Genomic DNA, 26,513 nt, shown 5'->3' on the forward strand with positions numbered 1-26,513 from the left:
ATAATATTCCTAAAACGTATACATCTTAATCGAACTAGTAACGAACTAAAATCACTTTAACACTGATTGGTAAATATGTACCCTTAATTTTGCTGGTTTGAATATTTTTTGATAGCCCCAACAACTTTGGTAATGGCGTAGTATATAATATGACAGTACTTTTCTAGATCATCATTTTTATTTCCCTATATGTATAGGTAAGAAAATAAAAACATTTTAAGCGACTTTAAACTTTATTAATCAATTTTTGAGAACTTTCAATATATATTTAAAAATCACTTTTCAATATATTCATAATTGATCAAAAAACTGATAATCGCATGAAATATTACCTGATAATGCGGATGGAATATTGCAAAAATAATTTATTTCTAAATATTCTATTTCTAATTGTATGTCCAATTCCAATGTTAAGCTCAAATTCTACAATTTTAATCAACATAATAAATTTAATTTGTTTAAGCTTTCGAATCCTCATATTTGAACTATTTCTTCAATATATTTAATATTAGTATCAATATATCAATATTAATTCAAATAATTAAAATATATTTATATCATTGAAACATCCCCAGTGTCACTTACATATTAACTATTCATATTGGTGCATATTTCGAAATCTCTAATTCTCCAAATGTCTAATACAATATTTTATATTACTCAAGAAGGTACTTCAATCTAATCTAGCGAATTTGAAATGTTAAAATGCGATACAAATCACTAGCAATAGAGCACTCAAATAAAAACAATAATCTTATGGCATACAGTCTAGGGTTTGTATATGAAACTCCAGGAAAAAATCAGCATCAACATCACCATCAATTATTATATGCAGTTAGTAGTACTATTAATTTAAAAAACAAGAAATAAAATCAATTGTTAAAAATTGATTCATATTTATCAAGTAGCTGATGGGTTTCTTATTGAAAGTGGTCGATAGACAATGATACTATCTAACTATTATCGTATTTTATCGATATCTGGAGAGCGGTATCTGTTTGAAATATAGTGCTTTGATCAGAGTTGGAGATAGAATCTGAAGGCGTTAGCTTTGAATGGTAAGCCGCCCAAGCAACAGCTCCGTTTTTCCTTATTATAAGTTCATATAGCAAAGAACGCGATTAATATTGGCAACATATCTAGATAGAAATCTATTGTGATAGAATCAATTGTTATAATGTTAAAACATGTATATAACACAAAAATATCTTAGCAATAAAACAGTGTTAAAATATAATATTAAAATACTCATTGAGAAATTATATTTTGACTTATATGCTGGGGATATCAGGACATGTTATTTTCAATTTAAAATTTTAATTTCAAAAATTTAAAGGTTCAAGTTCTTGATGAATTTATCATTAAAATTAATTGTTATATAAGGCTACCAGTTAGAAAGAATACACCACTCAAATTTCAAAAACTTACAAACACTCTGGTCTTAGTCCTTAAAGACTCTTTGCTCTTTAGCTGTGTACCAAATGTCGCATAATAAACGAATGACTTAATTTTAAATACGATCGGGTAGAGGATCATGTAAAATTTGCCTTAATCATCGCATTTGAAAGACCGCAACAGACTGTAACAGGGCCAAGCATCAGAGCCACAGAGAAGAATTAACAACATATGCGTTCAAAAGAGACGAATTTTAGTCTTGAATGTAATATGAGGATATAGAAACTGAAAATTCTATAATTGAATTAGTCACGCCGAAACGGCTAACCAAAGTTCTTAAAACTGACATTAATCCCAGGAAATCACCAGGCTATGATTTAATAACAGGAGAATTACTGTAATAACTACCAAGAAAGGGAATTATAAAACTCACCAAATTGATCAACACAGCATCTAGATGTCCCAGGCAATTGGAAGATGGCGGAAATGATAATGAGCTCAAAACCTGGAAAGTCACCAAACGAAATAAAAGCCTATAGACCTATATAACTGCTGCCAAAAATATCTAAGGTTTTTGAAAGACTCCTGTTGAAAAGAATAAAACCGATCATAGAAAGAAAAAACCTAATAACAACATACCAGTTTGGGTTTATTAATAAGCATTCAACAATTGGCCAAGTCCACAGAATAACAGATGTTATTGAAAAAGCCTACGAAAGTTAAAAGTATGCTCATCTATATTCTTAGACATAGCACAAGCCTTCGATAAGGTTTGGCATAAGGGCCTTGGTCATAAACTACAGAAAATGTTACCAAACTACTAAAGTCATAGATTACAGCCAGAATGTTTAGAGTTAAACAATAAAGAAGCTTACTCTACAACAAAAGAAGCTAAAGCAGGTTTACCACAAGGAAATGTACTGGTGCCAATGCTTTATCTACTCTACATTTGTGATATACCACAAATGGAGAATATTACGATGGCTACATTTGCTGATGATACTGCGCTTATTATAGCTGTCGGAGACAATAGTTAAGAAGCCACCCGAAACTTTCAATTATTGGACACAAGCTTGGGAAATAAAAATTAACGAAAGTAAATCTGTGCAGATGCAGTTCACCTACAATCAGACCGTACAAGTACCAATAACATTAAATAATACTATCGTTCCATATAGCAACTAAATATCTTGAAATAAATCTTGATGCAAAACTTAGCTGGAAAGAATATATAAACAAGAAAATAAAAGAACTGCAATTGAAGTATGTTAATTGGTTAAAGTTGTAGGTTAATTGGAAGAAAATCACAATTATCAGTACATAATAAATTGCTATTATATAAGCAAATACTGAAACCTATATGGACATACGGAATTCAATTATGGGGATGTTCTGCAAAGAGTAACATAAACAAAATACAAATTTTTCAGAACAAAGTCCTGAGAAGTATTATGGGCATGTGATATTGTGGTATTGTGACCTTCAGATACCCACAGTCCGTCAAAAAATCAAGAGAATTGCAAGAGGGCATGAGGAAAGACTCATCACTCTCATAAGGATATGGAAGTATTGCAACTTTTGGCTACCACCAGAGCAGGCCACAAACCCAAAAGAATCAAACCATCTAATCTTGTGTAGTGTTGTGTAGTGAGGTGCATTTACTAAAGAATACAGCAGTGACATGTATAAACATTATTTCACCAGAGACTGAGATGGGGCCTACGGGTCCTCCGATTCGGCTTAGTACATCAGCACTGGATGCCACTTTCTTCTCCTGTATTACTGATTCCAATTACTCGAATCCCTGTACTTGCTCTAACTGAATCCTTATGAGATTTACAACAGCAGGCACTATGTCAGCTGCCAATACTTTGGTCGTTCCTTCCATCTGGAACTTCTTCCATCGTTCCATCATGTGATTTTACAAAAGTTGCGTTTTTTGAATACTACAAAGAATCAATAATTTAATATTAAATAATTTTATAATTATGGACTATAATTTAATTCTGAAATAATTTTACTAGACGTATAAATTCATAGTCATAAAAGCAGAACCTGAAAATATTAAAATAATATAATATCTAAATTAATTTTTTTTTGTAACATTTTGGTTGAATTTTTACCAACTTTCAAAATAATAATGAAAGCGCGTTTTCTCCCTAAATATTCATTTAAATAATATTTGACAACTAGTCGTAAATATGGCTACTGTTGACAACAAAGAGATCACACAAAACAATCTAGAAATCTTGACAGAAAAAAAACAAATTTAATGAAATAAAAACTCTTTTTAATAATAATTAATGTAATAATACTTAAATGTATGTCTTTTTTATATTCTAAAGTCTTCTTTTTACTGATCAGGGTGTATCTGCTTATCTTGGCTTAACTTAACTTGTATGTTAAGCAGTTAATTAACGTAGGTTCCGAACGACGGTCCTCAGTATAAAGCCTACCGACTGGCGAGTGACCAATTTAGAAATCATTCCAGATGATATCTGACTCTAGCCTACCTGGTTACCGACGTGACTGATCACTTATCGCATTTTGCACTCTTGTCTTTTGGACAATCGCAATTATAAACAATTTCCAACATAACTTTAGAACCATACTCCAGTAGGATTCGAACCCGTGACTATCGCAACAGTAGGAGGACAGTCTTGTCAACTTGACCACTGCGCCTACCAAGCCGGCTAAATTAATAATTGAAATATTAACAATAAATAATAAGGTATTCAGACAAAATATTTAAAGCCAACAATATTATTATTCAGAAGTCATAATCATAAGTGAGTGTATATAAATTGCATATTTCGCTTTTAATATGCCGGTTTTAAATGATATTCGTAATATAAACGCTAATCGATAAAAAATTAATTACCAAATGTAAAGGTCGTTTTCTACAGCCTTCACCTATTTTATAAAAATCATTCTTGTTCGAGACATAATAAATATCTTCGACGGAGAGTGAAAGAGATAGAGAGAGAACGATAAATATTAAAACTTCTTAAGAAAAGACCATAAAAATTAAATTGAAACTGGTTTCTTTTCGACAAGGAAAAAACGACAAGTAAGTAGCCGTTTCGAACACCGAAAAGAGAAATTCACCTATTAAAATATTTTATCACTGTCGGTGTCCGGGTATAAACACCTTCGAAAGTAATTCAATATATGAACAGGTTTAATTCGCTGACTCACACTGACAATACGAATATCTGGTACACATTTGAATTTGAATTGAGATTTTTAGATTATATTTGAAAATACGTATATGGATAAGACCGCAAAATGTATCTTGTGATTTTGTGTAACCTGCGTATTGGAAAAGAGAGAAATTTCAAATGAAATTATTCATAATACGGGGGTGGTTCAAATATTATGGAGACAAACGCTGTAGATGGCGCACATGGGCCGACCGCCGTCGCGCAATGTATTGTCATTCGTTTTTTAATGTGGAAAGGCGTTAAAAAGACAGAAATTTTTCTGCGTTTGCGTTCGGTAGTGAGTGCCTGGGTAGGGCTTGAGAAGAACTGAGCCCCTAGACCAAGAAATCTTGATAACAAAATACATATGCTCATAACACATACCAAAAATGAGAATACATCAAATGAAATGGTCCCTATGGCAACATGTTGCAAGCTGTTGTCGATCAGAAACAAAACATCGTCACCAAAACTATCAGTAAATAATACACAAGCTCTAAATTATTAAACACCATTGGGAATAATAACCTCAGACTATACAAGTCATACGGAAATTATATTTTATAGCGCAATTAAAATACACTATGTTAGGTGTCCGAATACCAAACGAGAAATAAGAACAAAAATTAACTTATCTTCTCAGAATAACAGTTTATGATGACAAATGATAAACAACATATTCGACACAGCATGCTCTATGGCTGACTATAATCGTGAATCGTGTTCTAGGAAACCCGGCACATCGTCGACAAAACAGATCATCAACTTTAAGACAATTCTACTGTGAATCTGGTCGAACAAGAACACCGTGCTGTATTACTAAATCGATTACTAATTCATATACTGGTTAAAATCGATGAAATTTGTAACATGGAAGGATGGAAGTGTGTCATACTACTGCATACAAACACTCAGACTACAAACCTCATATTGTTAGCGCGACTTGAACTTGAAGACCATCTTGAACTTGAAAGCAAAGTTGCTACCTATTTTGGAGACTAAAAAATCGATATAAATCTAAACAAACCCTACATAATGTATGTTGAAAGTTTCTTTGTCTACCACAAGTTTCTTTCTCGACGACATTCGTATTCATTATATTTATAACACACCTTTCATTATAGCACAATATTTTCAGGTTCGTAAGTAATTTTATTATTGATTATAATTTTCAAGAAAATGGAAACATTTATTTATTCAAAGTATTGACCATTTGATTCTATACATCTTGTCCATCTTTCAGGCAATTTATAGATGCCGTCACAAAAAAACTGTTGTCTTTTTACCATCGAGCCATTTTCTAACTTCTTCGAAATTCGCAAACTGCTGCTCGGAAAGCCCGTATCCCATTGATTGCGAAAAGTGGATACTCGGGCGGAGCGAGTTCTGAGGAGTACGACGGTGCGATAAGATGTTCCAACCTAGTGCTATCAACGATTCCTTGACCGGATTTACTTTGAGACGGCGCGTTATCATACTGTACAATCACTTTACCGTGTCTTCAGGCCCTTTTTGGATATTTTTCGATCAATATATGGTTGAAATTGATCATATGATTTCGCACCTATGTGCCCATCTTTTGGATTTTCCTATTACTCGTAACCGGTCGCCAATCGTGTCTTGTGTCACCTTTAACGTTTCTGTCTGTTTTTGAGTTTAGATTGGGTCTTCATCCCATAACTCGTGCAATTTCACATTTTCAACTTTTTCGATATACCAGAACTTTCCAGATGATAAAGTCAGAAACGATTAGGAGAGTAAACTCTTCTCTACCCTTACTACTTCTTACACTCTTCTCTATAAACAATACCATGTGATGATCTAATACATGCTTTTGTCATGTTTGTTATGGTTGACCTACACTTTTTCGGAACGAACTCGGTGGATATATGGAAAACCACACAGTAATCGAATTCGATGCTCACATATTTTCTGATTTATTCGGCCTCAATACTACAAGTAGAGGCAAACCACTAAATTAAAAGTAAAAAATGCATGTTCATTCATTAAAAATTAAAACTGTAATTTCCGATAGTGTGTCTAGATTTCTAAGAATTTCATTTTTAAATTCCTTATCATTTTAACTAAATACAAATTATATACAATTTATATATACAATTTATATATACAATTTATATACAATAAGCCCTTGGAAAAGCATGATTGGAAACAAAATTTTAAAACACAGTCAAGTTATATACAATAATAATAGTTTGGAGAAAAGTAATTTCGGTTTTTTAATGTTTTTAGAAACGAATTTGCTCAAATCACAGGCAAATAGTTTCAACTTCCGGAATTTCTGGGCCAGAAACTAAACCAAGTGATTTGACAGAATCCTTTTTGAAGGAAACTTTATAACATAAAAATAATTTTGCAGGTGGCAGGACAAATGGTGTTTAAATGAGAAAATAACTATACGGTGGACACATTAAAACTTTATGCATGCAAGTTAATCCATCTCAATTTTTGCCCGTAAAGATGACAACACACACCCGTGATGCAATACAACGCCTATTCAATTGATCAATTATGGCTGTTTTTTAATCGCTTTAGTTTTGAACAGTAGAAAGCCGAATTTATACTTTGACTAAATTCAAACAGCTCATAATAAACAATTCATTTCCAGTAGCACCAAACACTTAGCATACTTAGCAGTCATAAACTTGGCGTCTAAGCAGATTTTGTAAGCTTCTGTGAAACCTCTCCGGACTTTGACCACATACCTTTACAAGCATGTTATTATCACAATTGATCGACTTTTCATCACTCGTAATTCTTCGTCCCCAAAATGATGCAATTTCATTTCATTTCAATAGTGAGTCAGAAATGGAAACCAGGCCCATAATTTTTTTCATTGATAATTTATGTGAAACCTAAGTATCGAGATTCTTTTGGTATGCAGTTCGCTGTAAATGTTTCAAAACTTTATTATTGTCAATTATAATTACGTAGCAATGTCGCGAGATGAAATACGTCGCCCTACGTCGATATTTTTAAGAACAGTTGGTTGGCCAAATCGAGATTGGTCTTCAACATCGAAATTTCCAGAAGGACGAAGACGATCAAACTAATTCATATACTGGTGCTTAAGCACTCGTCTCTAAGAACACCACATAGTGTCAATTTTACATAATTATCAATAAGCTTGGACGGACTTTTTTTTGGTAGCAAAAAGCAAAGTATAAATAATTCTCATCTTATTAAAATCTCCTTCTGGAATCTCCAGTTACAAAGCGTAATGACTTAATAAAAGAATAATGCAATATTTACATCTAGAATGTTCTATCCGTTCTATGTATCTCTAATCTTTTACATATATTTTGCATATTCTTCAATGAAGGCAATTCGATGTTAGTAAGATATGGTTATCTATCGCAAGGGTGATGACATTCTGTATTAGGTATACAAATAAGTATATCAGTATTATTTTGAATTTTACTTTTTTAATTTAAAGAAATCTAAGATGATATGATAATGGTTATACTGGCTTAACAAAAAAGTATAAAATGAAGTCAAGTGCAAAAAGCTTAGTGAAAAACCGAACGTCATTGATAGGGTAGAATTAAATATATTATTATAACTAGTAATCTAATGGCATTCAATAGCATTATTGTAATCAAGAATTTTGAAACATTCAACCGCATCCATATTCTGCAAAATGATAAAATGCTAAAATCAGATTACCACCTACAGCTAATTCCTGGCCGAACAGTTTATAACCTATCAAAATTTGGGAAATACTTTTGTAGCGACCGCTTCACCTACAGAAAGTTCAAAGGTTGGCAACGCTGGTGGATTGATACCATGCACTTCCTGGCTATAAAAGACCACCACGACGACGTCTCGCTCTGGTTTCTTTTCTCTACCCCCTTGTAACAGTACCACTTCCACAGCGCTACCGTATTTCCTTTACCTAACCTCATATTCTGTCCATTCTCCCGTCGACCACATGTATCAATTTAAATCGAAATAAACAAGTTTTTATTCAACCAGTGTTTTCAGTTCAGTTTTCAGTATGAATTCCTTCCACAAAATAGTAGTGTATGTTCGGACAAACAATCGCATCGACGGCCACAAATTCCGACCGGCTGCCCAGACGAACATTCCTACACTTTCAATCAAATACATTGTATCTAAGTAGCATTTGAAACTTCACCAAATGGTAATCAGAAAGCTATATATCTGTTGACGCTGAATGCAGCAGTACTTCTAATTCGTACTGCACCAGTGTATTCTTAACTGTTGAAACGTTTGGTCTAGAGCTATCATGCAAGAGGATGACTTTGTTGGTATTACTCGCTCTTTTGTTCATTTTTGCAACAATATCTAGTTATACATAGCAATACGTCTGTTTACGTCGGTAGAAATTTATAGTAACAGTTTCATGCAATTTTAATAGCTCTTAACATACCTTACTGATCCCACTACATGTACAGCAAGGCTTTAGAGTCATAAATATTTGGCTTTTATTCTGATATAAATGGCTCTTCTGGGTTAATAGATGAGTTTCTACTCTTAGAATTATCGTAATAGATCCACTTCTCGTGTTTTTCTTTTGAAGTAGTTCAAAAATTCAGTCAATTAGTTTGTGGGGTAGCCATTTTTTCGCAATTTGGATCTTTCTCATTGAATGTAAACAGGTCTGGAAACAGTTGATTTATAAACCGCTGCCTGAAAGTCCGTTCAGAGTTTAAAGTTGGATTTTCGTCCAACAAGTCTTACATTCTCCAACTGTTCTTTGTCACTGGCAGAGTACAACATTAAAATTATCATCTTTAAATTGTTATATAATATAATAATATGATATTAACATGTGACGAAGGAACATAATGTTTTAAAAGCGTTTAATGAATTTGGATAACAAATTTCTTCAAATCAATTAACAGAATTAATAAAAGTCGAAAATACAATTTTGAGCATTCCAAGATTAGCAATTATCGTCTGTATATACTGAATAACTCAATAATACTAAATGTAAAACTGTTATTCTATGTAGAAAAATATCAAAATCATCGAATTTAAGTTATGTCAGGTAGTTAAAAATTTTTTACATTGATACATGTGAACTCCTTAAAATATTTTACTAAAAGTCAATCTTCGGTAACACGTTTACCGTACTATATTATATATTGAGTACAGCTTCTTCTCAGTCATTTAAAGATAAAAAAATAGTCGATATTAAATATATTAAATAACACTAAAAACCCAATAGTTAAATTCGAATTTGACTGGACTATTGCAGTCGAATCGCAAAATATGAATGTTGACTATATACTTCGGGGCGAAATTGCAAATCTGAATGTCTCTAAAGATATTTCCGGGATCTGTTCGTGGAATTGTTAACACATCTACTAACTACGGTAACTGCAAGCCGCAAATACTATAAAATATTTTCTGAAATTGAAACCGAACAAATGTTATTTTCTAGTTTTTTATTTTCGTGGAAGTACTTAAGTTGAACTAAGTGATAACTGATAAAATTCTCTTAAACGATTCTGAAACTTATTTTATGTTTACTGAGTAGAAATTCAATGAAAACAGTTATTAATCAATTGTATTTAATCTGATTCGAAGAATTATGGAAGATTTTAGAAATAATTTTAGCACTCTCAAATTATATCATATTCCCGATTTTATTAATAAATAATATTAAGTATACATAGACTAATATATGAAATAAATCATTTTTTTTTAATTTAAATATATTCCTCTATTACTGTACTCTTGTTATCTTCAAATAACAAAACTATTCTCACAGTTCCCAACTGCTGATCGAAATAGGTGTCATTGCTATTATTAATTGTATTGCTAAAGGTTATGCTAATAGTGTTTTGGAAAATAGTCTCTTCCATTATTAATACCATAAGAGTTCCATTATTCTTTTAAAAATGATTATTTATTAACACTAATTAAATTATTACAAAAATAGTAGCAATAATTTCTATCATCACATTTTAAAAGCTTATGTATAACCGCTAAATAAAAATAAAATACGCAATGCAATGATATATTGTGTCTTAATTATTAAATATAGGCAATACTTACTTGATATGTTTTAATATGTCGTTATGCGGCCGAGCAATACGCAATTTCAGTTATTTTAATTGATAAATCCTTCTTTCATTTTGCTTGCTGTTGGTACTGTTAGTAGTATAAAGCCGGTTTTAAAACTATGAAATATAAGGCAAACAATGCAAATAGCTCTCCTATTTCTACTAAAATAATAATAATCACACTTATAATATTTTAAAAAATTAACCTTTCTTTATCATATATTATTATTATAAATCAATATTTCAATATTTGTGATTCTCTCAATGATAATTTCTAAGTCTAAATACTTTATCCATCATTTATGGCATTATCTTTTCGAAAGAAAATTTAGAGCCTCGTCAAGGGTCATTTTCAACATTTAATCCTATTTCTGCTAGAGTTCCACAGGGTAGTGTCTTGGGACCACTCCTATAGCTGCTCTATGTTATACTGCTAATGTCCCAACAACAAATGAAACAGTACTTGGAATATTTGCCGACGACACAATGATCATATCAAAGGATGTATCTCTATCTAAGGCTGTAGAAAAAGTACAAGTAGTGGTCAACAAGATCTACAAATGGACTAGAAACTGGAAAATACAGCTTATTAGCTCAAAATCTGTCCATGTTAATTTTGCGTTGCGGCGAAATGAAAATAAAACCTAATTATATCACTTGACGGATGCTCGATGCCTCTAGAAGAATCAATCATAAAATACCTCGGAATATATCCCGATGGTAGGTTAAATTATAAACATCATGTTAGACAAAAAGCCGAGCAGATTAGGCTCAAAGGACTCAAAAGTCAAGCGACTGTACTGGTTAGTCTGAAAATACTCTCAACTTGACCTAAAATCAGACAGATTGGTGAAACATAAAGACAATTTGGACCCAATTAGTAATCCTCATATAGCTGCACGATAACCTCGAAATCAAACAGATAAACGAAGTGATCCAAGATTTCACCTTAAAACATGAAATAAGGTTGCTAAACCACAGCAACGTTGAAGCTGATGCAATACAGCTGCTGGACAATAAGCAGGAAATCAGCAGATTGAAGCGAACCAAACCACACGAACTTGTTTAGTGTATAAGTGTATTCTTAAATTTAGTTTATGTAGATTAGTTTTATTTTTAATTTGATAATTAATTATATATTAATCCTTCACCAGCCTTGCTTTTGTATTAATGCAAGTACACCAGAACAGTAGCAATAAGTTAATTTGTGAATTAAGATTGTACCTAACATATCTAATGTAAGATATAATTAATTTTTTTTTAATTTATGGTATTATAACGCTCGATTTACGAATTTTATTCCATGACGCCATATAAAAATATTATTAATAATCATACTAAAAATATATTAATAAAAATCATTTACTATAATTCTAAAACGATTTATGCTACTTCTCGCTCTTTTTTTATGCTAAAATCCGTAAGACCATTAAAAATAACTGTGACGAAAACTCGCAATTCCCCAAACTGTACTACATTTGCAGAATTGTATATAAATGAGTATGACGTCATACAATTCGTACATTGAAACTAATTATTATTACAGCGTCTGGTCGACGTGTTGCTTGTATGCTAAATATTTTAACCAGTTTTCGACATTCTCATATTTGTCCAATATTGATATATTGCAATATTTACTTTAAAATATAAATATATATATATATATATAAAACCATCCTTAAAAATTCGCTTAATTTTCAATCAATTACACTAATTTAAAACAGTTATCGTAAAAATGTATACATCACAAATGGATTGAGGAAAAAAGTAATTTCAGTTTTCTTCATATTTCTCCAAAAGATCTATAGAATATCGACATTTCTAGGCAATAAATTCTGTGAGGAGGTAATTCCGGCAAAACTCTATTGAAGTCAGGATCGCATCGTTAAGAGAGTTTTGCGAATTATTTACTTCAAGGTGGATTCGTTACGATTCAACAGCAATTAACATCTGAACACTCGATGCATTAAATTTTTCACAATTAATTTAGGCGAAACCCGAGTATCGACATCCTTTTGGTATCCAATTTTATGTAAAAGGTTCGAGAATATTTTATAATCGATATTTAGTTTCGTAGAAATCTCGCAAAAGTGGTTATCTGTAGTCAATAATTATCAAGATATTTGATGTATTGTCTGTCCCAATTTTTAAATTCATTTTAGAATCAGAAAATATTTTCATAATACGTTCGGACATGTAAATGAATGAGCCTGAAATAGTCGTTCGGTTCTCAAATGTCTGCAAAAGTCTTCAAAATATTATAATTATTAAATTATAATTAATTAAAACACTATAAGAACTACAGTTTATAAACCAGCAAACATTGTTTTAACGCTTTGCTTGTTTTGACAAATCTCAAATCGCTGCTTATTATTACCCTGGTTGAAAATGTCAAAGTCAAACTGAACAGATTGTGTCTCTAATCAGTTACTTCGTACAGGAACGGGATAATGTTGCAGCGTGATAATAAAGCGTGTTGCAGCTGCACTGAATATTAGTATGGGCACGGTCGTTAAAATATCTCAAAAAATTAAAAATATAATATTGGTTTCACTGAAATAAAAACGGTTCTCATACGAAGTGGGTGACGAATCAAGATAAGCTTGATGTTAGCTATATCAGAGATCAAATATATGAAACATATAAAAACCGTGAGTAGTTTCTCCAATATTAACATAATTTAATTTAATTATTTCAGAAGGAATGCAAAATATTTATTTGCAAAGTATCCATAGATGGCTTAAAGTTAAGGTATATGGTCTTTGAGGCATGTGTTACATTAGTTACTTTGAGGTTTGTGACAGTGTTAGGTAATATAGGATTTAAATAGTGTAAAGATGGCCCACGAAGAGATCTAATGGAACTTCCAGATCTTAAATTATTGTAAAATGTATAAGGAGAGGATGAATACTAAATTTTTTACAGATATGGCAAATGAATTAAGAGAATTCAGTAATTTTATCAAGAATGGAGAACATAGGTAGTAACAGAAGCAACAAAAACTCTACCACATGGGTGGTAAGGGAAAAAGTTCAGTGTTAATATAATAAAACCACTCTAACCTATATGTATTAGGGCTGTATGATTAACTGTAGTTTAAATTATTCGATAATATATCCCTTAGATGTACTATAATTTCAAAATAATTTATATTTAATAAGATTTTCGTTTCATTATTTTATTTAGACTATTTTGTTATATGTTAAATTAAATTAAAATTCAGAGTTGATGCGGCAACATCGCGACGTTTTGACGTCATAAATTTAGATGACGTATGTTCACTGCTACTTTGGATATACTATAGCTCAACATGTTTAAAAATTTCTTTAATTTTTCAATATTTCGCTAACCATATATTTCCCATTTGGGAAGAAAAAGGGCATTTTCAAGCCACTATAACTTTTGACTGTCACCCTTCAAACATGTTATATGTGTAGTAAAAAATAACCGAAATAACTTTTTTCCAAGTAATTATGATACACAAAAACAACTAGTTTCATCTACATGATTTGTATCGCGTTATCAACTCGTTAACTATTAAGACTACAGAAAGGATTTTTCAGTTTTAACCCGTAGACACTTTATTTGTAGTGTGTCTTTTTAAAATTATTTTATTAATAGCAATCAAAATTTAACAACAAATACTACCAACTATTATAATATCCTGAACGTAAGTATTTATAGTTCTCTTACAGGCAATGAGAATTATTCCACTAAAAAACGTGTTACATCTAAGAGGAGATAAAAATAGAGCTAATAAAAAGGTTGTTGACTACTTTAAATCAATCAAGATACTTTCGGCTGTCTGATCTTATGATAAACAGTACATTCTGATATTCAAGGAATTTTATTGCAGATACAATACGAGAAAATACCATGGCGCGCCAATAATATTTAATATTATTTTGAAATGTGATTTTTGCAATGTTCATACAAAATTGTCTCGTTCTAAAATTGTTCGTTGATCGAATAAGCTTAATGCTTATATTAATATATATATGAATTGATTTCAAGTGACAGTTCGGTTTTTCAATTTTTAATATTTCAATGAACAATTTCAACAACAACTCTTTAATATTTAAAGTGTGTTTTATGAATTTTGGTCTGAAATCAGTAGGTGAAATGCGTTATGCATACTCAGATGAGGATATCTTTGCATGAATCGACAAGTTTGATTTCTGAGGGAATCACTTCAGGACTGCTGATTTTTCATCGAATTAAAGAATTAATTAATTAATTACATCTTACATTAGATATGCTTAATTCAATCTTAGTAGATCAAAGCCGTACAGGATTAATACATCAGTATGTATTTCCCAAATAAAAATAAAACTTAACTACTTAAGCTAAAGTTATAGAATAGACTTATACATTATACAAGTTCATGTGGTTTGGTTCCTTTTTTGTGTTTCCTAATGATAGGAAAATGCTTAATACATACACAGGAATCCTAGAATATTGGAAGAAAGGCTTCTCAATTACGTAGGGCTGAATACCAAGAACCTCCCGTTTTGGAACCGTCCAATTTGGAACATAAGCTGGTATTGTCCTGGGTTGATTTATTGTAAAGTCATAGACCCAGGTAGGGGAGCCGTGACAATGTTTGACTGGAGAAAGGTCGTAAGAACGGCGGAATACAAAAAAATAGATAGCCAACTGAGTAATTCGGACCATGAAGTGAATTGGAGGCATCCTGAAATGAACGTTGTAAAATCGGATTGGCTTACTCTAAACACCTAGCTGCGATCCTGCAATATTTGGATTTAATAGTGACCATGAAATGACACGAAACCGATAAAAAGAATTAAGAAGAAATGCCGTCATTAAATGATACTCTTAAAGCCAACATTACCAACGCCATCACTCAAATTCATCCGGAACTGCAACATAATTATTCATTTAAGTCAATCGGATCTAAAGCATCGTGAGAAATTTCCGCGACAATTTGAACATATAATATTCTATGTATAGATATAGATCATGAACCAGTCCGTCATCATCATTTTTAGACAATAAGAACCTTAGCGATCGTTAGTAACGACAACTTGATCTGATCATTTTTAGTAATTAATTTTTTTAAATTAAAAGCTTATTCCATCTCTCAAACATTTTTTTCAATATGTTTTAATAAAAGAACTCATAAAAGAGATGGAAATAGCACCTTCTGAATCACTGATATGTATCCTATGTTTGGTTCATTATCAATAGAATAAACCAACAAACGTAGAATAATGATATTTAACTACAGTCATTATGTATAGCAACTTAATTCTATATTTACTATATGATCTATATCAACTAGAATGCATGAAAAAAATAACGATGCATTTTAGGCCATTAATTCTACACAACGTACCTATAGATAATTGAATAGATACTTGTAGTTCAAGCAGCATACCTAGTAAGAAGACGGAAAAGTTTAACGAACCCAAGGTGAGTAGTCAGTGCTGTAAGCGAGACAGAACGGAACCCCACAGTACCCCTTGTCTTCGTTAACGAAGGAAACTGAGTCAACCATGGCGGTAGCCTTAGCGGGTTTTGGTGCTACATCCGGTCAAAATAATCATTCTATTGTAATTACGAATACCGGTCGCCGGACAATACGCAACAGTCATACGATAGTAATTACTTTAAAAGTCTATGAATGGATGTTATATGAACAAACCAACTAGACAACCTTCGCTATACAGGGCGAATAAAGAAATGCATACTTCACGCTATTATATCATTAATTTTTCAATCGGTTACATAATTAAATAATATTTATATAAAATAAATATTTGAAGAAAGGGAAAAACGGAAATATGCACTAATTGTTTCCTCAATGAAAAATAAATATATTAGGACTACAAACCAGTTCAGTCTATTTTTTTTATCAATAATTGAGTATTTGTTAATAATTAATAATGTCAAAATATTATCAATCGCTAAGTATTACATTTTCTGAATTATCTTTAATAATCTAAATAGTCAAGTGAGAATTAAAACTTTTAAGAATTATATCAAAAAAATCGATAGCTCAACACATCGTACTTGAAAAAGCTAAATATAAAATACCTGGAGTTATATATCGAATGCACATTTACAACTGGATGTATACACACCAGCGAATAATTACAGACAAACCCATGATCAAAGATGATATTAGTATTTTACAAGTAATTTTAAATTATCTTAATATATAAGGCCAGAATTGAGCAAAATGCATGATTTTCTTTAATTAAAATAAAAGTTATAAAATACTAACTCGCATATATTTAAAATACGAAATACAAAATACACTAGATTATACACTAGATTCACGAATTTTATTTAATATAAGAAATACAAATAACAAAATGCAGTCAGACGTACCGTAAATTAGAGAATTAGTAAAAAAAGAATTTCCTTGCATGAATACTAAATTTATAAATGTGATATCAAACAAATAGTCTCTTATTAGGGGAATAAATTCAGAAATCAGTATCAATTATTGCATGCGGAGTTTATGATTTTATTATTTCCAAGGATGTTGATGAAAAAAAATGTTATATTAGATTCTGATCCTAATGTTGACCCAACTGAGTTCACTATATCTGGAGATTTGACTTGAAAAAATAGTTTGCAATCCTCTATATGGAGTTACCACTCTTTTAACTAAACATTACAAAAAAGTTGTCGATAAGGTTGTCAAATAATAGAGACAGTACAGGCAAAAGGAAAAAAAAGAAAACAGAAGGTTGGCGACAAAAGTGAATGGAAATTAAGACATTTTTCGGCATCCATATTCAACTGCGGGCAAAAAAAACACAATTTGGACTACTTTGAGAAATGGTGCTAATGTCAAAAAGCTGCAGACATCCCCTTTGTGGAGAATTATTGAAAATTATAAAGCCGATTTAAAAGAATTTCTCATCTGAGATCTTGCTGACTTGATGCTGTCAAAAACCTAAAATAATAATGAATCTCTGAATTCACTGATATAGAATTTTGTACCTAAACGTATACATGCTGAATCTCACACGACTGAAATTGCAATTTTAGTAGTTTATATTTTTAATTAAGGCTTCATTTCCATTTTAAAATTGATTTTGAACTAAACGAAGGCCGAAGTAAGAATCAGAAATTGCAAATTGAAAAAAATTTAAGTGTAAAGTACCATTGCAATGCGCATAACGGTACCAAAAGCTTTAAACACGATTTCCTCGAAACTACTTCTTTCGAAACGATTCATATTATACATCAAGTTCTATTAAACTGATTTACTTGAAATATGATTTGAGCTTTCTCTCTATATTCTTCGATTATATTACTCTAGACTAGAAACCCCCTTAAAAAAACCTTTTTGACTTGTTCATTTAGTAATTATTCTTTTATATAAAACATAATTATTATTTACCACAGACTATTTGATGGTGATGATCAAGATACTACTATATATGATTTTCAAGGAAATGGGCCTGTCTTCTGGTTATTATTGCTTATGCGTCATAAATAGTATCACTAGTCTGTACCATAGACGGTCCAGCAGACAACCTTGAATTGTGTTATATTGAATAATCAGAAAGTTACACATTATAATTATTTGAATAATAAGAATACTATTATAATGATTTAACGTAGAAATTATATCTGAATATATGTATGATATAATATTTTTAAAAAGAAATGTGCATTACGCAGTTACTAGTTGGGATGAAGACTAATTTTGAAAAAACCAGTCTATAATATCCTAATATTTTTACTGTTTCTTTAAGATATACTATTTCTTCAGGATACGCAGGTTTTCAGGACATTTAAGATTTAAATTCGGTCCTAAACACATACCGATCTTAATTTGACATCAACGTACAATTAGTAAACAATGGCTTGAACGTGAATCAAAATCATTTATTCTGCGCATTAATTATGAATTTTATTTGAAGTTTTTAGGTGGTATGAGGAGATGAAATTAACACAATAAAATAAAAATGTAATTCATAAAATTCAAATTGGTTCCACTTGTACTAATTTAACCAAATCCCAACAACTTGGATAAAACAATATCTATAATAATAAATAATAACGAAAATCTATCATGATCATCACAAAAACTGAATGTGTTAATGTTTTTGTATGTTAAAATGTTATAACCGAATGCTAACCAAAACAACAAATGGTCACTGATCCCGGGCTTGATCTTCATATTTGGCAATAAAGGCAACAATAATAAATATCACTAAAAATAATAAAAATATATAAATACCTGCTTTCCTTAAACAATGCCAATTAACAGCCATTTTTTAATAAATTGGAATATCGTCTGTTAACGTCTACAATATTAGCCCAATCCAATATACAATAATTTAACAAAAGGTATCAGTTACCATTGAAATTAAATTGGAAGCATCACGTTAGACAAAAAGCAAAACAAATTAGAACCAAAATAAAACAACTATACCGGTTAGTCGGAAGATACTCTCAACTTGATCTAAAATCAAAGAGATTGATCTATAATACAATTATAAAGCCAATTTGGACCTATGGGGTTCAAATATGGGGTAGCACTAAAAATTCAAATCAACTAGTCATACAACGCTGTCAAAAGAAGGTTCTTCGATTGATTACCAATGCCTATCGCTATGTAACCAACGAAGAACTGCACGATGACCTGGAAATCAAATGGATTTGCATTATCCAAGATTTTGCCTTGAAACAGGAAAGAAGATTAATAAATCATACTAACGTGGAAGCAATACAACTGCTGGACAGCGCGCAGGATGTCAGAAGATTGAAGCGAACAAAAACATACGAACTTATATAAAGTGTATATATTTAGTGTAGCTATAAGTTAATAATTAATTAATAATCATAATTTTATAATTGAGGAATACATATTGATATATTTTCTCGCACTCGTCTTGCTTGTTAATTAATCCAAGTACATAGGAAAAGTAGTAATAAATTAATTGTAAATTAAGATTGTACTAAGCGAATCTAATAAAGATGTTATAAAAAAATCATTGAAATTAGAGGTGGAAAATAACACAAAGCCAAAAATAATTATTACCTACCGACGGTTTATTTTAATAAATGTGATTATATTTTTGAATACTATTGTAATAACAGAGGATATTCACAGAAGATATTTACGCTGTTACGTAACACAGAGTTCCGAAATGTCTTCACAAATTTAAGGATTTCATATTATTTGTTCATTTTCATTCGTTCAGATTTACTAATTCAATAACTCTCTTGAAACAATTTATATTAAAATTTATTATAATTAATACTTTGGTATATTTAATTAAAGATTTTTAGCAGAATGGTGATTAATGTGGGCTAACACTAAATGACATTTAATAATCCTACAAGCAAGTGTTCTGAAGGCAATGATTAATGAAAACCAGCTCATCATTAATTTTAGAATGTTCTATGTAGGCCTACATGAAATTTAGTTTTAGTAGGTACAAAATAAATAGATTTTATTTAAATTTTCTTATAGTACAGAGGGCGAAATTTATAGTACCATTTTTAAAAAACTATTTGTGTCTAAGTATTAAATATAGGTAATATTTACATAGAAGTTTTAATATTCTCATATCCAGGAGTAAAAGTCACTATAGGAAAATAAGAACAAAACAAGCATTCTAGCAAGATCAAAAAGAGTTCTGACAACTTCAAAATTTTTTCCTTGATGAATGCTCTGTAAATATTTTTTTCGCTTTTTCGTACTATTGGTGACATAAAACTAAATTTATAAGTATTAAATATCTCATAAATAACACGATTGTTAATTATGGAGGATTTTTAATAACCACTAAAATCATTATTAAATTCAAACTATTAAATTATTTTTAGAACCTCTCTAAGCTATCTTATAACTCAAATAATTTATTTTTATTAACGCATTGAATCTGCGGATGATACTAATAATGAACAACACAGTTTTTACATTTTGGTATTTTTATCACAATAATATTTTATCAATTCAGGTGTATTCAGGTATCATTATTAAATATAGATTTAATTCCCTTTCTTTATTCTTAAATCCTCTTATTTTACACGAAGCACGCTACCAAGAATATGCGCATATTTAGTAAACACACATAATTTAAGAATACGGTTAAGCTGAACTTACACAATCATCTGGACTTGATCACACAATAGTTTCCAACGATTTTAATGAATTTTAATAAAAAGCTGTATTTAAAGAAAAATAGTTTGGAAATAGATATATTATATTATATGATGAAACTTTTAATTTACATCTTTGGCATCTCTTTGGATTTGCAGTTTGTTAGCTCCTACCAAGAGAAAAGGACTTGACAAAAACTTGACCTATTAACAATATTTGGTATGTGGAATTCTTCCACAAGATTTGGAAAATGATAACGAAGCAATATAGTAAACTTTTAATATATTACCAGCTAGAATATTTACAGTCCAAAATTGTTTATTATTATTCTCTTAGCATTCTACAATCTACCCCATGGACAATAAGTATTTTATAAGATTTATGTAATATATTTTAATAACATCAAGAAGATCGCTTCAATAAGTGATCGTCTCTACTAACTTATAAATTAGTATTATACTTAATTTCATTACGATTCTATGTTATTCTATTAAGTTTTTTGTGTCACTTTATTAGGTCGGATGGTAGTAAACCTTTTAACCTACGCCCTTCACCTATATCGCGCATATTTAATTGTTTGGCTAGTGCATTCGGGTGTACTGACACTCTTTCAGAGTACTATAAAGTTGCACTTCTGGTTTCTAGGGAGATATCGCTGAATTGGCATAATAAAGGCGTCAACGATGGCACTTATTAGTAGTACCCCACAGTATGCCCACATGGGCTTAAAAATTGACATACAGCACTATCTTATTATCCAAAGATAATTTAGACTTACGCCAAATGTGTCAAAACATCTGGTTCAGTATAAGCCTAGGTTGTTTACACATTAGACTCCAAGATAACACATGTGATACACCGTAAATGGAAAATATGGAAATGGCTAAACTTGCTGACGATAATGAGATATTTGCTATTGGAAACAACAGGGAAGCATCAGTAAAATTAATGATAGTAAAAAATAAATATTAAGTCCACAGATATGATGCAAATCTTGAAAAGAAAAATAGTCTTAATTATCGGGACAAAAAAGTTGCTACTGTAAAAACAAGTATAATCTTATATGGGCTTACAAAATTCAATCATAGGTACATTCTGCGAGAAGTTGCTGAAATAAAACACAAATGAAATTAATTATTCAATGTAATACTCCAAAAATTATTGTAGATACGCCCATATGCCGTAAAATGGCTAATTATACTAATATAACATATAATTATACTATCTATTGTAACTCCTGGATACCATTAGAGTAGAACGCAGACGCAGAATCTTATGTAGGCATTGAATTTTATATTTAACAGAAAAAAATAGAAAAGTGTTAATCAATACATAAATATTATTTATTTATTTATTAATGACGAACTAAAGACCAATGGATTTTATTAGATAAATATCTAGTTGATTATAAAAATAAATTTAAAATTTGAATAATTGCATACTCTGAATCATAAATTAAGAATAAATAGCCCTATATAAACAAAGACGACGTGAAATCGAAACATGACAACGCTCATCCGTATGTCTTTCTCTACCTGCAACATTCACCGGACGTTGTCTCTTTTATATATTATCTGTTATCACTTGTTCCGATCGCAGCCGTCTGGTCTGATCGAACATTAGTTCCATTCTTACTGAATATTATTAAGATATTAAAAATCTTCAAATAGTACAAGAAAATTGGAAACATGTGGCTTGAGATGGTCAATGCTTTATATTTTATTAACTATATATTTTCTCTACAATATATCTCTACTAATGAATAATACGATCAACGATCTATGTATCTATGGCCAACATATTGTTAGACATTTATCTATAAACAAAAACCCGTTATAATATTTTATGTTACAAAAAATATTGATAAAAATAAATGTCCGACAGAATCATGTTTTGTTCTATATTCCGAACATCTGCAGTAATTATAACAGATAAAAGATAGATCGAATAATGTCTTTAAATTTACCATTAAACACAAAAATTTATATAGAGACAGCAACAATAAAAACAACTTTACAACAAATATGCAGGAGGTAGCATGGTACGCGACTCCTAACAATGAAACACCTACAAAAAATACATACATATGTCATGTAGAATCCAGAAAAAAATAGCAGAAAAAAGAGGCTATGAAAGAATTCCCAACAAGTAAAAATAGCAGAAAATAAAAGAAAATTCAATAAAGTAATAAAATTATTCATTATGTAAAACTGTGAGAAAGCTTAAAAGGCTAATGATAATAATATTTATAACCCACCTATTACAAATTACAATAATTGAGCTAAAAGCAATAAAGAAAAGGCTGACAGTTTCTCAAATCACTTAAAATATAAGTAATTATTTAAGCTTTTCTCGTCTGAGCTATGCAAAGACAAAGAAATAAAATAAAATTGCCAGCTTTCTAAATGCGCCATTTCAAATATATCTACGACATGAAAAAACTACAGTCAGGGAAATTAAACAAACAATAATGAGAGGGAAACATTATAAAAAAAACATTATAATAAACTATTTTCCTAATATTTGGAAAATAGCAAATATAATCATGATTCTCAAACGAGGAAAAAGCCAGCAGATGTCATCTCCTATTCGGCTAGTTCACTGCCGATAATCTCGAAAGTTTTTGAGAAATTATACATAAATAATCTTAATAATATAATATAAAAACTTCCATTCTAACTTCAAGAAATACAAAAATAGTTCCACAACTCGCAATTTAAGACAAAAGTACTGACCAAGAATGTATTGACATCTGGAGATATTTTAATAAAAAATGGCTAGAATGAAAGAAATAATTACTCCAGCAACTTTACAGATTTAGCAGTATTTGGAAATTCCATTTATTGGGCGTTTAGAGAACCCATTGAATTTTTGGCAAACCCATAAAATGAAACTACCTGAATTATATCAATTACACGTAAAATATTCCTCTATACCCGCAACATATATCCCCTGGGAACGAGTTTTTTCATAGTCTGGGCAAATAATTAACGATTGAGGAAATCGCCTCACTGGAGAAAAGTTGAACATGATTGTTTGATGATTGTGGTGTTATTATTCCATTCCTTTTTACACATCCACAGAACATTCATTATAAACGTAATCCTACTTCCTTTAAAATTATATTATTTATTACATGATACTAGATATTACTTTTTTTGCCTTTTCTTTTTTAAAGTTATCACGTGAGTGAATATATATACATCTCTGTCTCGCTTATACTACTATTGAAGAATACAAGGACATTTAAAATTAATTGCTCCAAGCATTTATCTCCGTCCTTTCCTATCTCACATTTTATACAGACAAGAATTCGTACATCTTCGTCTAACATCACGAATGGAAAAAAACAGTCGAAACGTGCATTCGTTGACTGAAAATAGTAATTACTATTTTTATTATATTTTATTACTATTTTTTCTATTTTTTTAACTATCGACTGTTTCGACTATTTTCAGTCGATAGTTCCCAACGCTAGTATTAAGCTAAATTGTATGTATATAGTAGAATATAAAAAAATATGTGTAGTAGATAGGTAAAATAAGGTTTTTGTTTATTTTTATTTAATTATTACAACGATTATTATGTACATATTCTATTTCAAAACGTATTTTTTTGTGTTAAAAATTTAAGTTTGATTACTTTTTAGTGAGTTTCTTATTTATTTTTTGAAATCGGTTCAACTTTTTTAAATATTTTATATTTTGTATCCTCAACTAGAAACCAAGACTGATGGAAAGTTCTAAAACATCATAAACGTATTGTTATGATAATCGCTTTTCATTCATATTTAATATAATAATGGCCTGTAAAGCCTTAAATATACACTGATATGCATCTTTTTAAAATAATGAACATCTACAAAATATCAATTAAAGCCTCGCCAAACATATCTGATGTTAAATTCAAGAGCCTAATAAAAATTACCGCCGAAATAACGTTCGCAATTGTATTTTAAATAACATAAATTAAAATGATAAAAAGATAATGGAACAGAATAGAATGTTTGACAGCGATATTTCCGCGGTTACGTAACAAGGGCGTTACGCTATATGACGACAAATTTTAGTTACTTTACTATTTATGAAGCTAACTAGAAAATTATATTTACTTATATATAATGTCTTATATTATTTACTGTAATAGTATGACTATATAATTATAGTCAAGTAAATGTTTAACAATTCTTCTACGAGTAACTTTTTATTCATCTTCTATTTCATTAAAATTCAAATTTATTTAATGTTATTCATGATTTAACATTAATAATATAAAATAATAACATTAACATACATACATCGCAAATTATAGTTTCGTTAAGGACTCTTCTTGCACTTTATTGGTTACAATTATATTTTTTATTTAGATGTTACTTACTTTACTTTTCTTTTTGGCGCTGTAAGGCTTCGAATATTATTTACCAAATCATGCCACAATTGGAGATCGGCCAATTGTAGCAAACTATTCTGGCTTCGGACAATATTTGCAATCTGTCATGTCTTTTTCGGAGCGTCTCCCACCTAAAAGAGACAAAAAACTTTATTTCAAATAGTATGTCAAAAAGAAATATAAGAATCGAATGAATCTGATGAAGAAGAGCCATACAGAAGAATTGGTAAAATAAACGTTTGAAAGAGAAGGATTTTAATATTGATAGTAATATTTGCTTTCTTTCACAGATACCACCTTAGAGAAACAATAACTCCTGGAGCTTAGTCAATTTGATTTATTACTTCAGAACTAAATGCCACTCTCTTTTCGGGTATCATTGTTCGCAAATACATAAAATTCTGTACTTGCTTAACTGGATCGTCTAATATTAATTTGGCGCTACCTTTGATTTATAACCTTATTGTAATAAATCTACTAATCACAATAACTTGAATATAAATGAGACATCTTGAAGATTATATTACGTAACATACTTAATAGCACACGTAGCTACATCATAAATGTCTCAAATTTAATAGTCTATAAAATCACTTGGATACTTCATCATATTTACAAAATTTTATTTTTAGAATAATCTCTTTTTCCATATATTATACATTATAATTATTAAATATAATTTGATTTAACTGGATGCCGATGAATTTCACAATAGCAAGCAATCCATTAGTACTTAATACTTTGGTCTTTTCAATGAGAACTATACGATGAAGAATACTGGAAGCCTCAAAATCAAAACAAATTGGTGTAGAAATGTGTAGCATTATACTGAATGTGATGTCTCTTTACTCAGACTGTCTAATACCAGAATGTTTCGTTTGTTATCGGTCCATACCATACAAAAATTGAAAACTGCATAGCAAAAGATCTCCTTCCAGGTTAGATGGTTTTGATTTTAGGTCATTGCAAATCACACTGAATTAAAAGGATTTTTTAATGAAAAATACTATTCATTGTACTAAGGTTAAAGCTAATATATGATTATGTTACACGAAGCCGATAATGAGCTCGATTATCAGATATTTCTCTTTATATTGACAACATTTAGAATGTAACGGTTTATAAATGAAAAACTGACTTTAGTTTTTTGTATATGTATAATGTTATTATATCTTATATATACCAAATAATCTGGAGTTAATACTATTATTTACTTTCTACATTTATTTTTGTCAATCTTAAACCTGTACAATTTGTTCTAAGTAAAAAAAATAAGTTTTTAGTTCATTAAATATTAGTTTTTTTGTTGACATTAATAAAACCAAATTTAGTACAAATATTGAAAAAATAAACTATTAAAAAGAAATGAATAAATAG

At 30.2% G+C, this 26,513-nt stretch overlaps 1 protein-coding gene across 1 annotated transcript in view; it reads right to left on the minus strand.

Moving 5' to 3' along the window:
- Atg10 (Autophagy-related 10) overlaps positions 1-25,233 on the minus strand; it is a 159,862-nt gene extending 134,629 nt beyond the window's left edge. Inside the window, exon 1 of the mRNA XM_076393911.1 lies at positions 25,125-25,233. The gene's annotated coding sequence lies outside the window, so the exon portion shown is untranslated. The remainder of the gene's footprint in view (positions 1-25,124) is intronic.
- Positions 25,234-26,513: the final 1,280 nt, after the last annotated feature.

Source organism: Rhynchophorus ferrugineus, unplaced genomic scaffold (genome assembly GCF_030347505.1).
Source record: "Rhynchophorus ferrugineus isolate W39M unplaced genomic scaffold, kcgeb_rfMv2 rfM2, whole genome shotgun sequence".
Taxonomy (NCBI): Eukaryota; Metazoa; Arthropoda; class Insecta; order Coleoptera; family Curculionidae; genus Rhynchophorus; species Rhynchophorus ferrugineus.